The sequence below is a fragment of the Medicago truncatula genome, chromosome 1, assembly GCF_003473485.1.
Source record: "Medicago truncatula cultivar Jemalong A17 chromosome 1, MtrunA17r5.0-ANR, whole genome shotgun sequence".
NCBI classification, from domain to species: domain Eukaryota; kingdom Viridiplantae; phylum Streptophyta; class Magnoliopsida; order Fabales; family Fabaceae; genus Medicago; species Medicago truncatula.
In genome coordinates this window covers 56453587-56468289 of record NC_053042.1, presented here as the reverse complement: position 1 = coordinate 56468289, position 14703 = coordinate 56453587, and positions in this window count along the sequence as shown.

Genomic DNA, 14703 nt, shown 5'->3' with positions numbered 1-14703 from the left:
TGATTCAAAAACTAACACAAACATTGTTCACATGAACCAGGTCAATGCTATGGAATTTGGTCATGTTATAACAACTTGCAAAAATACTTTTGCCTCACAATTTACAAACTATTGAGTTGAGTTTAATAAGAGACAAATAAATGATATCGCTCATACTTTAGTAGGGATAACCACATTGTGAACTAGTTTCACTACTTATTTCAATGCAGCGCCCTGTATTAATACTCTTCTTATAACGAAATGTTATAATACATTTCCTTAAAAAAAATATTGATATAATTTATCATCCATCATTAATATTTTTTTTTGAGAGGATCATTAAAAAATTAACGAAATGTTTTATAGTGCGATAATTTTTTTTTTTGAATTGTATAGCGAGATAGTTAGTATTCGTGGAATATGCAAATGACATGACTACTAAGTTAAAATAAAAAAATGCGGTTAATTTTAACCGATCCATTTGTTTATTAAAAATCTCAACAAGTCGATCCATTTTCATTCAAGTTAAATTCTTTACATTATCAATAACTCGTTCGATTGATAGAAATATCGCATATTATATATCAAGATTAAGGTTTGAACTTCGATAAATTTTTAATCATTAGATTAATTGAAGAAAAGAAAGAAAAAAAATAAAGAGACCAACTCGATCTTCCTTTGGGTTTGGTGTACAAAACAAGCAAAAGTGTGTGTATTATTGAGTGATTGGGACAGGCCACGTGGGTTGTTGGCCGGCTCTTGTCCTATTGATTATCACCAATAATGCACTTCCACATTCACCATCGTATGCATGTTAACATTAAGGAAAATGATGGGTAGACATCTTTTTCTTGTACACACTTTTGTACCACTTGCATATGTGGCATTTAAATTATAAAAAATTCTAACCCTCTCGCCTCAAATCCTCGTTCCCATATCTCTCTCTCTCACTGTACAAAAAAAAAAAAAAAAAACTCTCACATCTCCAACTATTTTTCTTCTCCGTCCATTCCTTTCCTCCGCCTCGTCGCCGCCGTTAGACTCTCCCTTTCTTCTCCAGCCATCCCTGGTGTCAGATCCGTGGTGGTGGTTGTTAGATCGACGAAAATGGTGGTGGTGAGATTTGTGGGTGAGGAAGTCGACGGTGGTTGTGAGATCTAGGGACGGTGGTTGTGAGATCTAAGTCGACGGTGGTTGTGGGTAACGACGGTGGTGGACATACGAGGTTGAAGTCGAACGGAGGTTGTTAGATCTGGCGACGACGGTGGTGCCTGTGAATTTTAAGGGTGATGACGGCGACGGTGGTGGTGAGTTTTGAGATTGAAGGCGGCGGACGAAGGTTGCCGGTGGTGGTTCCGGTGAGGGAGATGAAAGCGAGGTCTGAAGAAGAAAGAGTGTGAGAGTTGCTGAATTTGTTGGACAAAATTAACCCTTCTTTTTTGTGAATGGACAAAATTGCCCCTACAATATGGGGTGTACAAGAATGGCATGCCACATGGGGTGGTTTATCTATCACCACTGTAACATTAAGCATTTCTGGCCTGTCACAAATTTCTTTCTTGGTGAATGCTAAAGAGTGTCACAAGTATTGGTTAAACAATGAAAATAACTAATATTTTATGAAAGTGATGTAATTATTATTACTTGATCAAAAGTTAAAATTTATATTTACAAGACAAAATTTTTATTTATAGATACCTTAGTCATTATCTATGGACATTAGTTAGCAAGATCTTTTGTTTTTTAGAAAAGCCACAAATTTGGTGTTACACTCCTAAAATATATGGAAAAAACCATGTATTTTTTAACGTGATTTTTTTTATGATTCTTAACTAAACTGACAAACGATTTTTTTTTTCAAAATTGATAATTTTTTTTCAACGCTCGTTAATTAACAAAATGTATTTTTTAATTAAGAATCGTTCCAAAAGCATTCAAGAAAATGCACATAAGTTTTGTTCATAATATAATAATAATAGTAACAATAATAGCAAAAAAAAAAAAAAAGGATAAAATATGTTTTTTTTCTCTGTAAAATTAACAAGTTTTATAATTCCTCTTTATGTAAAAATCACATTTTTTTATCACAAAATACCAAAATTGCTAGTTAAATGTCGTGATCTGAGTTCGAACCCCAACTCATCTACTTATGTGTGTAAGTTTTCAATGGTTTTTATGAATTCTTCTATCTATAAAAAAATTATTTTTAGTGTCTACAAAATTATTCAATTTAAAATTAACATCTAACTTAAAAACCTTTTTCAAAAAAAAAAAAAAAAAAAAACCTAACTTAAAACCAAAAAGAAGTATTTGGCATATTAACCAAATTTAAAAAAGATATCATATTTAAGGCTTAATTGATATGCCGGTTCCTTAACTTATTTCTTTTATTCAATTTGGTCCAATTTTGATAATTTTAATCCCCTGAAAAAAGAGACCGTTGGATTGCGGAGGTCTATCAGATTTTATAGTGTATCACCAACACCTAATTTATTTACTTTCTCCTTCTTCCATCATCTTCATCTTCATTCATCCTTCAATCATCTTCATAAAATAAAATAAAGGTTTAATTAAGTTTTTAGTAAATATAAATATCTGCAGTTTTGTTTTTAGTTCCTATAAAAATAAATCACACTTTTTAGTCCCTACAAAATTTTCTGTTAGTGTTTTTAGTCCCTGTTAAATTAAAATTTATTTAATTATGCTTAAACTTCTAAATTTTTGAAAGATTTTTTACATACATGTTCATAACATCGTAAGACACTCTTTTGTAAAAAAATTTAGTTTTTTAACATGTAAAAAATTATTTACTTTCTCCTTCTTCCATCATCTTCATCTTCATAAAATAAAATAAAGGTTTAATTAAGTTTTTAGTAAATATAAATATCTGCAGTTTTGTTTTTAGTCCCTATAAAAATAAATCACACTTTTTAGCCCCTACAAAATTTTCTGTTAGTGTTTTTAGTCTCTGTTAAATTAAAATTTGTTTAATTATGCTTAAACTTCTAAATTTTTGAAAGATTTTTTACATACATGTTCATAACATCGTAAGAACCTCTTTTGTAAAAAAAATTATATTTTTAACATGTAATGAATTAAATATAAATTTTTCTAAAAGCCAAATTTTCAAGATTATATTAATGAAAATTTGGACCTAATAATAAAATTTTAAGTTACTTTTTTGCGGAGGAACTTTGTATAATATTCTAAGTAAGTATGTGAAAAAATATGTTACAAATTTAAAAGTTTAAGCACAATTAAACAAATTTTAATTTTACAAGGACAAAAAGTATGTGTTGATCTCTGTTAAATTGAAATTTGTTTAATTATACTTAAACTTTTATATTTTTAAGTGATTTTTAACAGACATGTTAAGAACATTATAATAATCTCTTTTATAAAAAATTAGAATTTTTTAACATGTAATGAATTAAATATAATTTTTTTAAAACGCAAAAATTCAAGATAAAACTAACGAAAATTTGGATCTAAAAATAACATTTTGAGCTAATTTATTGTGGCGGAACCTTTTATAATGTTTTAAACAAGCATGTAAAAAATCATTAAAAAATTTAAAATTTTAAGCATAATTAAACAAATTTTAATTTAACAGGGACTAAAAACACTAACGGAAAATTTTGTAGGCACTAAAGAGTATGATTTATTTTTATAGGGACTAAAATCAAAACTGCAGATATTTACAGGGATCAATAACTTAATTAACCCTAAAATAAAAAACCCAGATTCAATTCCAACACCTAACTTTTTTCTCTTTTCTTCCTTTCAACACCATCTCCACCCTCATTCAGCACCATCCTCCTTCCCATTAAACACACCACCCTGTCCAGAAAAAACAGACCTTTCACCATCGATCGAACAGCTACATCAGATATCATCTTCTGGTAATTATCACTTACCATTAGATAAACACAAACACAAAATCAAATAAACTCCACTTCAACAAGTTCAACACCTACAACAACAACAAAAAAACACAACCCAGATGAAAAAAACACGTTAAACTTCAATAAAGTTTCAATCTTTAACCAAAAAGCAAGATAAAAATCACACCTTTAAGAATCAAAGTTGGATTTTTTTACAACCCAGCTGAGAATTAACGTTTGAAGATGAAAAAAATGATGTTTTTCTTGATGAGTTTTATGATTATGTTAACGGGTTGGAATTGAAACAAAGAGCAATGTTGTTCAAAGTGAAAAGGAACAACAACGTTGAAGATCGATGATGATGTTTTTGGGTTTGATTTTGGGATGGTTATGGTGGAGTGATTGGAGGGTGTTGATGATGATAGATGAAGATGTCAATGATGGTGGTGTAGTGATTAAATAGTAGGTTTAAAATTTTTTCCCTGGGTTTTATTGATGAATATTGATGAAGAATGAAGGTAGATGAAGATGAGGGAAGAAGAAGAAGAAAGTAAATAAATTAGGTGTTGGTGATACACTATAAAATCTGATAGACCTCTGTAATTCAACGGTCTCATTTTTTAAGAGATTAAAATTATCAAAATTGGACTAAATTGAATAAAATAGATAAGTTAATGGACGTTTTTGAGAAAGTTAAGACTTATGAAACCAAATTAAATAAAAGAAATAAGTTAAGGGATCGGCAGATCAATTAAGCCTCATATTTAATGACAATATCTTTAAACTACCTTGTCAACAACAATCCCTAAACCACCTTTCATTTAATTCAACTTTTTACTCCCTCCGTTCTTTTTTAATTGTCACATTTTGACTTTATACACAAACCAAGACACTAAATGTATTTCACTACTTTTTATACAATAACTTATGTTTTAATTATAATATCCTTAATTATTTAATATCATATTTCATATATTTCTCTCTCTGCAATAAATTACTAAGGGCATTATAGGAAGAACATCATTTAATGTTACATTGAACTTTGAAAGTGACACTTAATTAGAAACAAAAAATTTCTGTAAAAGTGACAGTTATAAAGGAACGGAGGTAGTATATTTTTAATGACACAATTTATTGGTCCATGATGTATTTCAAAGAACATAATTACAACACTATAATGAGGAGGTAATCGACACATTTATTGGCTTTCATGATGAACATAAACATTTATTGGCTTTCATTTTTTTACAAGGTTTTAAGAGTTATTGTCAAGTACTGTTCATAATTATCATAAATGTAAAGCGGTAGATTTTGAATTGAGAATGATAAAATTAATATGGATTTAAATGTCTTACTAGAACAAGATAATTAAATATTGCATTGAAAATTGAAAGGAAGTAAATTTACAATAAAAGGATGGGAGGTAGGAAGAAGAGTTCATTATAGCTAACTTTTCAGTTTTCACATATGTCAGCTAAAACCCAATGAGTCAAACTTTGTCCTTATTCAAATCAGCATTGTTGACATGAAAAGAAATAGGGTAGTTGAATTTCAACAAAACGATGATATTCCCCAAAAAAAATAACGATGATATTATATTTTAGATCTTCAATAGAATTATTGTTAGGAAACCATCTATCTCTCAAGAAGCTAGATTTACTTCATTCTTCAATCTCCAAGTAACATTTTTATTAACATCATCCCATCAATTTACAACTACTCTCCAAGTATATCAGAACAATTACTCCTTAGAACAACTTAAGGGTGATTTTGTATTCCACATATTTTTTTTTTTTTTTTGAATTTCAACTTCATTCGTTAAGAAAGCAAAACAGATGAAAAGAAGGACCAAACTAGGGGGTTCTAAGAATTTCCCTCCCAAGTACACGACCCCAATGTTTTGGCAGCCTTAGCAAATCTCATGTGCAACCTCATTACAACAACGATTAATAAAAACAACAGAAACATCAGCCATATTGGCGTACAAATCTTGACAGTCCCTAATAAAAGGAGTTATGCTAGCTAAAGCATAAAGCCCATGGAAACAGTTTAGCACCACCTGCGCGTCCAGCTCAAAGATGACTTTTGAAAGGTTTCGCTCCGCTGCCACTTGGAGACCCCACCTAAAGCCCAAAACTTCAGCAACTACCAGAACAGAATTCTTGGACACCGCAGCCACCACATTAGCATTATGATCTCTAATCACTAGGCTCCAAAATACCTTACGGTCGTGACCGCAACCAGCATCAATGTTCACCTCTAGATAACCTACTGGAGGAGCTTCCCAAGATTTCAGACGCAGCCACCACATTAGCACAAAATTTAGAAGGCTTGACAATCAAACTCCAAGCAAGCTACATGATATATGCTTTGCTTAGCATCCTTAGATTTCTGAACCCTAGCTCATCTTCAGTTTTAGGCATATAAATTTGCTTCGATGATGATATTAGATGGCACTTCTTTGCTCAGCTGTGGATCCCTAGATGAAATTTGCGCAAATCTTGTATGCCTCATCACACAGTCAAAGAGGAACAGTGGAAGTTTGCATCACATAACAAGAAATATTAAATGGAAGATGTTAACGAGTGCCTCCGAGCACTCTCGAGCACTCTTTAAAACATTTAAGAGGTAACTTTTTTTTGAAAAATTATGTAATAAATGCATTGGAAATTGAAATATTTGACTTTTTTTGTAGAATAATTTCTCCTTTTGGAATGCTTAAAAGTACCCGGGGCACCTGTTAACAAGACCCTAATAAAGAAGATTGAGCTAAACTGCTAAAGTAAATTTCAAGGCCAGATTAAATTCTTTCTTCAAGCCTCCAAAACAATTACATTTTTTTCTAAAGGATTTTAGACCTCCAAAGCAAAACATGGCTATGAAGGTCCCCTTGTTGCGGGAACAATGATACAAGGTTTGTTTCACTTGTTCAAGGTTTAAATCCAGTTGGGGAGTAATTGAAGAATTTTATTTTCTAGTTTATGTTTTCTTATTTAAATTACATTATGGAAATATATTTTAAATTGTTTTTCCATTTCAATAAAAAAAAAAAAATTATCTAGACCGTAATATCAAAGGGTATTCAAAATAATTACCAATTTTTTTGTTCATATTTTACTATAAATTTAATCTCAGAGCGCATTTTTTTTTATTTAAATTTAAAAATAAAAATTGATTAAATTTTATCAGTTTTTCCTTTGGCTAATAAAAAAAATTGATTTTATCATGAGATGAAGAAAAATTGATTTTGAATTTCCTTTGATGGTTCATAATAGCTCTTTGATAAAAAGCTTAAGTGTTTGGTTTGATCTATTCAATGAACTTGGCTAATATTATAGAATGGTTTGGTGATGTCATGTTCTTGGAATAGAAGACATTGAATTTTTTGACCATTTATACATTAGCATAGCTTGATCACACGGATTAGCTTCTGCAACCAAAATTAAATCGTTAGAAAAAGATATACGAGGAATATGAGGACTAATTGGCCAACCAAATTTAAATGAAATCCAATTATGAATTATTATTATCCACAAGTTCTTGAATTTTATGCCTGATCTTTCCAAAGCCAACGGAAAAATGTAGGGAGATAAATGGTCTAATTGTTGTTTTTAAGGAAGAAAAGAGTCTCTTTCAAAAAGGAAGAAAAGAGTCAAAATTACTGGCATTCAAATTAATAGTTAAAAAATCTATGTGATAATAAATAGGCGGTCCTAAAAAAAAATAGAGTTTCTTTGATAAAGTCTCTCTCTAATCCATAGTTTTAAAAACTGACTCGGACCGATCGAACCGTGAATCAGAGATACTACCGATTCAGTCTGTTTGTTGGATCGACCATACAGTTAAATCGAACATAATCAACGTGATTCGTTAAAAATCGATGAAAACCGATGACTCAATCTATTTGATGAACTAAAATATCATCAAAATCATCATCGTATATTATTATCGAAAAAGAAAAAAAAAATCCTTAAACAAATCTTAGGAGCCAGCGCAAATAATCATTGCACAAATAATCAGCTACTAGGCCAGCTAACTTTGTGCTTTACTCCAATCATTGCATTGCCTTAATTTACTACTATCGGAACAACCACCATTAGCTTAATCCTTACTACAAATACAATAACATCAAGAATTTAACGACCACGCATTTTCTTATAACGTACTTCTTCGTTTCATAACAGATGATCTATTTAGTGTAATTTTAACCTAACTTACTTTGATCATATTTTTTTATTAATATACATGAATAAATGATGAATCAATAATTAGTTATTTTAATATAATATTTGATTTCTTCTTATTTAGATTTAAATTTATTTTATTTAAATATTATTTCCTTTTATAACTATTTTACTTCAATTGCATATTATTATATTTCAGAAGCGAATGTTTGATAGATTGAGTCTTGGAGCAAAAGAAAGAGGAGGATTAGGAGCTGATTCGGGATGAAAATACAAAATATGGGACAAAAATATGTCACTCCCCAAGTCAGAGAGGTGGCACGGCCCGTGCTCCCACTGGCCGTGCCAAGCTTCAGGGTTCTCTTTTGCTGCTTTTGCTTCGGAGACAATCTACCTATTTTGACCGAAAAGCTCGTGGTTTCTTGTGGAACATTCTAGTGAATAGTTGCTTAGGTTTTAAGTCGACATAAGACTATAAATAGAGTAGCTAGCTATCATAAACATTCATCTTTTGTTCTTGGAATTCAATAAGTGACAATTGTCTTTTCTTAATAAAGGTTCTTTCTTTATTTCTTTGTTATTTACTTTATGCTTTTCTTCTTCTTCTCCATGTCTACGATGAACATGAGTGAGTAGTAGACTCTTCTTGTCTTGGGATTGTTGGATAAGTCTAATGACATAATCCTAATCAAACCAAGTTTTAACCCCTAACTTTATGTAACCCTAATTTCTAATCTATTTCACCGTTCTTACAATCAATAACAAGTATTAATCGAAGGATCGAAAGATTAAGTTTAATAGTTGTTATTGATTTGTCACAAATATTAAGCGAAAGATCGAAAGATGAAGTTTTAATATTGAAACAAGTGAATATAGACAAGGATTGCGAAGGCAGCAAAAGAGTCTTTGCAAACCTTGAGACATATAAAGTTTTGAACTTCAAGGATTCTAATAGCAATCAAACCAGCAAAATGGCTTGATTGCTAGAGGAACACACTCTCTGAGACCGAAAGGAGATGTGATAGGCTAAAGAGAAACTTGTCTTTAGAACTTAGGTCTAACATAAAGTTCTAGGTTTAAGGTTTTGGTTTGTGAAGGGTTTGTCATTATGATGAACCAATTCAAGAATCGACTAATATGATTATACGAGGCAGGGGCATTTTTAGGGCCCAGCTAGCTTGGGCATACGCTCGGGCTCAACCGATACTTTCTTTGTATCGCTACAAGAAATTTGCAAGAAATTTGACTTATAGTGATAGCCAGAATCCGTCACTATAGGGCAAATTTCTGTAGCTAAATCTGTCTGTCATTGCCAATTGACTGTCACTACATGTTTTCCACATTTACCTACGGAAAAAACGTAGGTAATTCTAAAGAGACCATTTTAAAATGCATTATGGACCTCTACCTACGGCTTAACTGTCACTAAAACTTATCATTGTTTTTATATATATATATATTTTATATTCTACTATAAATTCTAAAGATGAATAATTCATAAAATTACCACTAAAATTAATTCAATCAATATAATAAAATATTATAATTAATATCATTGGAATTTGAAATCGATTACTATAATCAATTTTTAGAATAAATTGTTTAAGTGATTTAACTAGAATAATTCTCTCTAACTATGAACTATTATACTATTCACCCAAACCAATACTCACAAAAATACTCAATACTCACATAAATCAATATATATATACTCCATTGCTCATTTAATTTATGGTAACAATCACTTCATACTGAAAGAAACTTACAATCACTTTATACATAAAAAAAAAACTTACAATCACTTCTACAACATGGCATAATTAATCAGATTTTAACTTCTAATTTGTGGATCTTCAACAATAGCGGGTGCACCAAAGCTATTATCAACATTAACAAAAGTTGAAAGTAAAATAATCTTATAAGCCTGTGAGAAAGAATTATTACCAACATGATCAACGATGTGTGGTTCAATGACTTGATGATATGTTACATCGAACGGGAGATATTCAAGTCATTTGATGATGTTGATATTATTCGAACATTCGCAAAGAGGTCTCGGAAAGGGTATTTACCTCCTAATTTTATCTAGCACACTATTGACAAGTTATGTTTCATCTCTCTTATTTTAAATTGTACTTTTATCAACAAAATGACGAGCCTCTTTAATTTTATTTCGATTTATGACTATTTATATATTATGTCGCATGTGAATTTACGATCAAAATTTTGTCCAAACTCGATTAAATTCCTATCTCCGCCACTGATACGGGGATCAATCTCACCACCCACTTGCATATATACTAAATAGTCCAATCCTTTAATTTTAAAATTTCATCCTTCAGCTGAGAACAGCTCAATAGTTGTATTTCACTATAAAAATTGAAAATAGTCAAGCACAAATGAACTACAGAGATATCATTAATTTTCATGTATATGTTCCGCATCATATGGAACCCTTATCCGATGTATCGTGCATTCCTTCTTGTTCGTGAAAGATCAAAGAGACCTACATGTCATATATAGCCAGTCAAACAAATACCATAGGTTTCGTATGTAATGCTATGCTACTCTCTCCTGTTTAGGCCCCGTTTGGATTGGCTTATTTTGAGCTTATGTGGGCTTATCTACTCCCATAAGCATTTTTAAAGGTGTTTGGGTAAATAAATAAAAATAGCTTATCATAGTTTCATAAGCTACTTATGCCATATTTTAATAAGCCTAAATTTTCAGCTTACCATCTGGCTTAACAAGGAGCTTATGAATTTATGTAACCTCCTTCGATTCTCTCTGGATCCACTTTTTCAAAACATATATTTTAATTATAATTTTTTTTGAAGGAATGTTTTAATTATAATGTTAGTTATCTTTGGCGGTGCATCAGTAACAAAATTGCTATATACTTATCTTACTAAAGTAACAAACGTAACTAAGATTTTTTTTTTTTTTTTGTTACGTAACAAAATGAAACTGAATAAAAAAACAAATTTAACTTGTCTTTTTTGGGTAACAAACTGCACACTAATATCAATATATATGATATGTTTATTTACACCTCTAATGTTAATTTTGTCATATATGAATATTGATATTTTTTTAAGGACAAATTGATTATACTATATATATATATAATTATATTTAATATGTTATAATATTGTTTTTTTACGCCTTGATTAATTTTATCAAAAAAAATCTTGATAATTGTGGTTCAATTCTTGGATTTTTTTGTTAAGTTAAAAATATTTAAAATTTCGATAATTGCTTATGTAATGTCACATCCAAACACTTCAATTTATGTAAGTACTTTTTAGTGTACATATCCAAACATAAATAACTTATCAAGTATAAGAGCTTATGATATAAGCTCTAATGTTATAAGCACTAATATTATAAGCATCTATATAAGCTGTTTATCCAAACGGGGCCTTAGTCCCATACTCATATGATATAATCAAGGGTTAATTAAGTTTTTAGTCCCTATAAATATTCAGAATTTTGTTTTTAGTCCCCACAAAATAAAATCACACTTTTTAGTCCTTATAAAATTTTCCATCAATATTTTTAGTCCTTATAAAATTTTTCATAAGCATTTTTAGTCCCTATAAAATTTTTCCATCAGCATTTTTAGTCCCTAAAATGCTTAAGGAAAATGTCACAGGGACTAAAAAGTGTGATTTTATTTTATAAGGACTAAAAACAAAACTGTGAATATTTATAGGGACTAAAAACTTAATTAACCCTATAATCAATATTGAAAACAAACAACGTCGCACAAAGACGACGAACAAACCAATGTCGTACGAAGACGACAAAATCACAAAATAAAAAACAAAATAGATGTGAACTTATTTCAATAAAAGGGAAAAAGAAAAACGAGTTAGAGAGGTGATTTTGGATCAAAAATCCTAAATCATCCCTCTTTGATGGATGAAAGAGAAAAAAACTAAAGTTTTAGTAACAGCTCACAGGAGAGAAAGGAAAAAAAAGATTATTGTTGGTTTCATCTTAAAAGGTGAATTTTTAAGCATTATGTTACTTGACAAAATCAAATGTCTCAATCTTAAAATTTTATCTACCTCAGTGATTAAATATCTATATTTGTGCGCAAAAATATCTAGTTCACAAAAAAAAAAAAAAAAAAAAAACTCTGATGCTCATAAAATGTAAATTAAAATATCAATCAATGATATGATTCAATTAATTTTTCTTCAATTGAGAAATATTAATATATAGTTCGTATTTGTTTGGAGTAAATATTATATTGAATATAAATCAATTATTAAATTTAATTTGTAGAACTTTATTAATATATTTTTGGCTTAAATGCGCTTTTGATCCCTTAACTATTTATTTGATATCGCTTTGATCCCTTAACTAAAAAAAGAAAATTGTTTGAGTACTTTATCTTTATCTCAGTTACTTGTTTTTGTCCCTTCCGTTAAAAAAAAAAAAAAAAACCGTTAGGAATTATATTATTCATCTTCTTCCTTCTCCTTCCATCATCTTCTTCATGATTTTCATCATCAACAACACACCAACCCAAAAAAAATAAAAATTCATTATCATCAAATCTATAAACAAAATCAATTTCATAACTCAATCAACAACCAATTTGTTCACTAAAAAAAAGCACTTTAATTTACCAAACAAATTTTTTTTTCTAAATCCAAATCCAAAACCACAACAACTAGACATAACAACAACCGCTGTGCTTCTCTAAAGATATCAACCAACTCACTGAGTCAACTCGCCCACAACAAATCCAAATCCAACACCACAACAACTAGACATAACAACAATTTTCTAAAGATATCAATGAATTAATATCCTCACCTTATACTACTCATCCAATCGTATAATTTAAGCTTTCAACTGTTCAATCTTAAGATCCATAGATCTCCGCAAATAACCTTTCTTCTTTCTCCTTCTACTACTTGACCCATTACTGCAATTTCTTAGATTTGGCTGGGGTCGAGTAAAGAGGAATTGATAGAGGGAGAGAGGTCGAGTGGAGTTAGAAGGATGTATACATCTTCATCAAAATCTCTCTCTGGTTGTGACTTGGTGAGGCTTGTGGTGATTTTTGTTTTGTGTTCTTCGGGGACTAGAACTCGTCGGTGGTGAGAGACTCATCGAATGAGACTGCTCCTACGAGCCAAAAGAAGAAGAGGAAAGAAGAAGAGGAACATGAAAATTGAGCTTGATTTGTTGCTTCTGCCAACGACAACAACAACGACAGTAGCGGAGAGTCCTATAGGGAGGAGTTTGTTAGAAGAGTGAGTAGTTGGTTGGGGGTGTGGGAAGAATTAGGGAGGAGATATTAGCAGGAAATGAAGCAAAGGTGAGTAGTGCGCAGGTGGTGGTGGAGAGTAGTTTTGGATTTTAAAAAAAATTGTAGTGATTAGATATAAAGATTTTGGTTGATTTGGTTTAGGAAGATTGAGAAATTGTGTTGTTTTGATTGAAAGGGATGTTTTTTTAATGGAAAAATTGGTTATTGATTGAGTTATGAAATTGATTATGTTTATAGATTTGATGAAGATGATGATGATTTTTTTTTTTTGGGTTGGTGTGTGTTGTTGATGATGAAGATCATGAAAAAGATGACCGAAGGAGAAGGAATAATATAAACCCTAACGATTTTTTCAATTTTTTTAACAGAATGGACCAAAATAGGTAACGGAATAAAGATAAAGTACTCAAACAATCTTTTTTTTAGTTAAGGGACCAAAGCGATACCAAATAAATAGTTGAGGAACCAAAAATGCATTTAAGTCTATATTTTTTTATAAGAATGAGTTCGAACCCAGATCATGATGTCTGATCTTGCAATTTCAGCATTTGTCAGCTGAACGAAAGCTTCTAAACTTATTAATTCCTCCTTTAAAATTGAATAAATAAGATGTCTAATGTTCAAATCCAATATCTATATATTATGCAATTACACCAAGAACGCAACTAAGTTTTTTAATTTAATAGTGGACAGGTTTGTATTCTGTTTCAATAATTTTCCTCGTTTTTATTTTGCATCAGATTCGCATTGCTTGGATTGGATTGCATTGATGGCAACTTAACAAACCCCGAACATGCATGCACTACTGACTACAGAATTTATGGGACCCACTTACTTCTACTCCACCCACCAATCCATATTTGTCCTTTTCTTTAAGTTTCGGACACCGGTTAAACATACCATAAAAAGGAATTATTACCATAAAAAAAAATTGTTTTTAACTTTATTGTAAATTTAGTATACAATTTCAATACATTAACTATTATATAATTTCCTTTTTCATATCTTTAACCAATGCCCCGCGGATATCGGTTAGCATTTCCCTTCTTTAATCTGTGACCAATTCCACCACTAGTGTCCAGCTGTCTAATTTTTATGGTTGATACATACTCCGTCCCTTAATAAGTGACCTAGTTGACCCAATTACACATACCAATGCGTAATTTTGAGTTTAAATATCTTGAATAATATATTGGAAAAAATTATGAAAATTTGATATTTTGAAAATACTCATCGAGACGAATCTAACGACATCTTATATGATATTATTTATCTTTGTATATTAGTAGAAAAATATGGTCAAAATAAGTTAGGTAAAAATTGCACATTTTCAAACAGGTCATTTATTGCGGGACGGAGGGAGTAC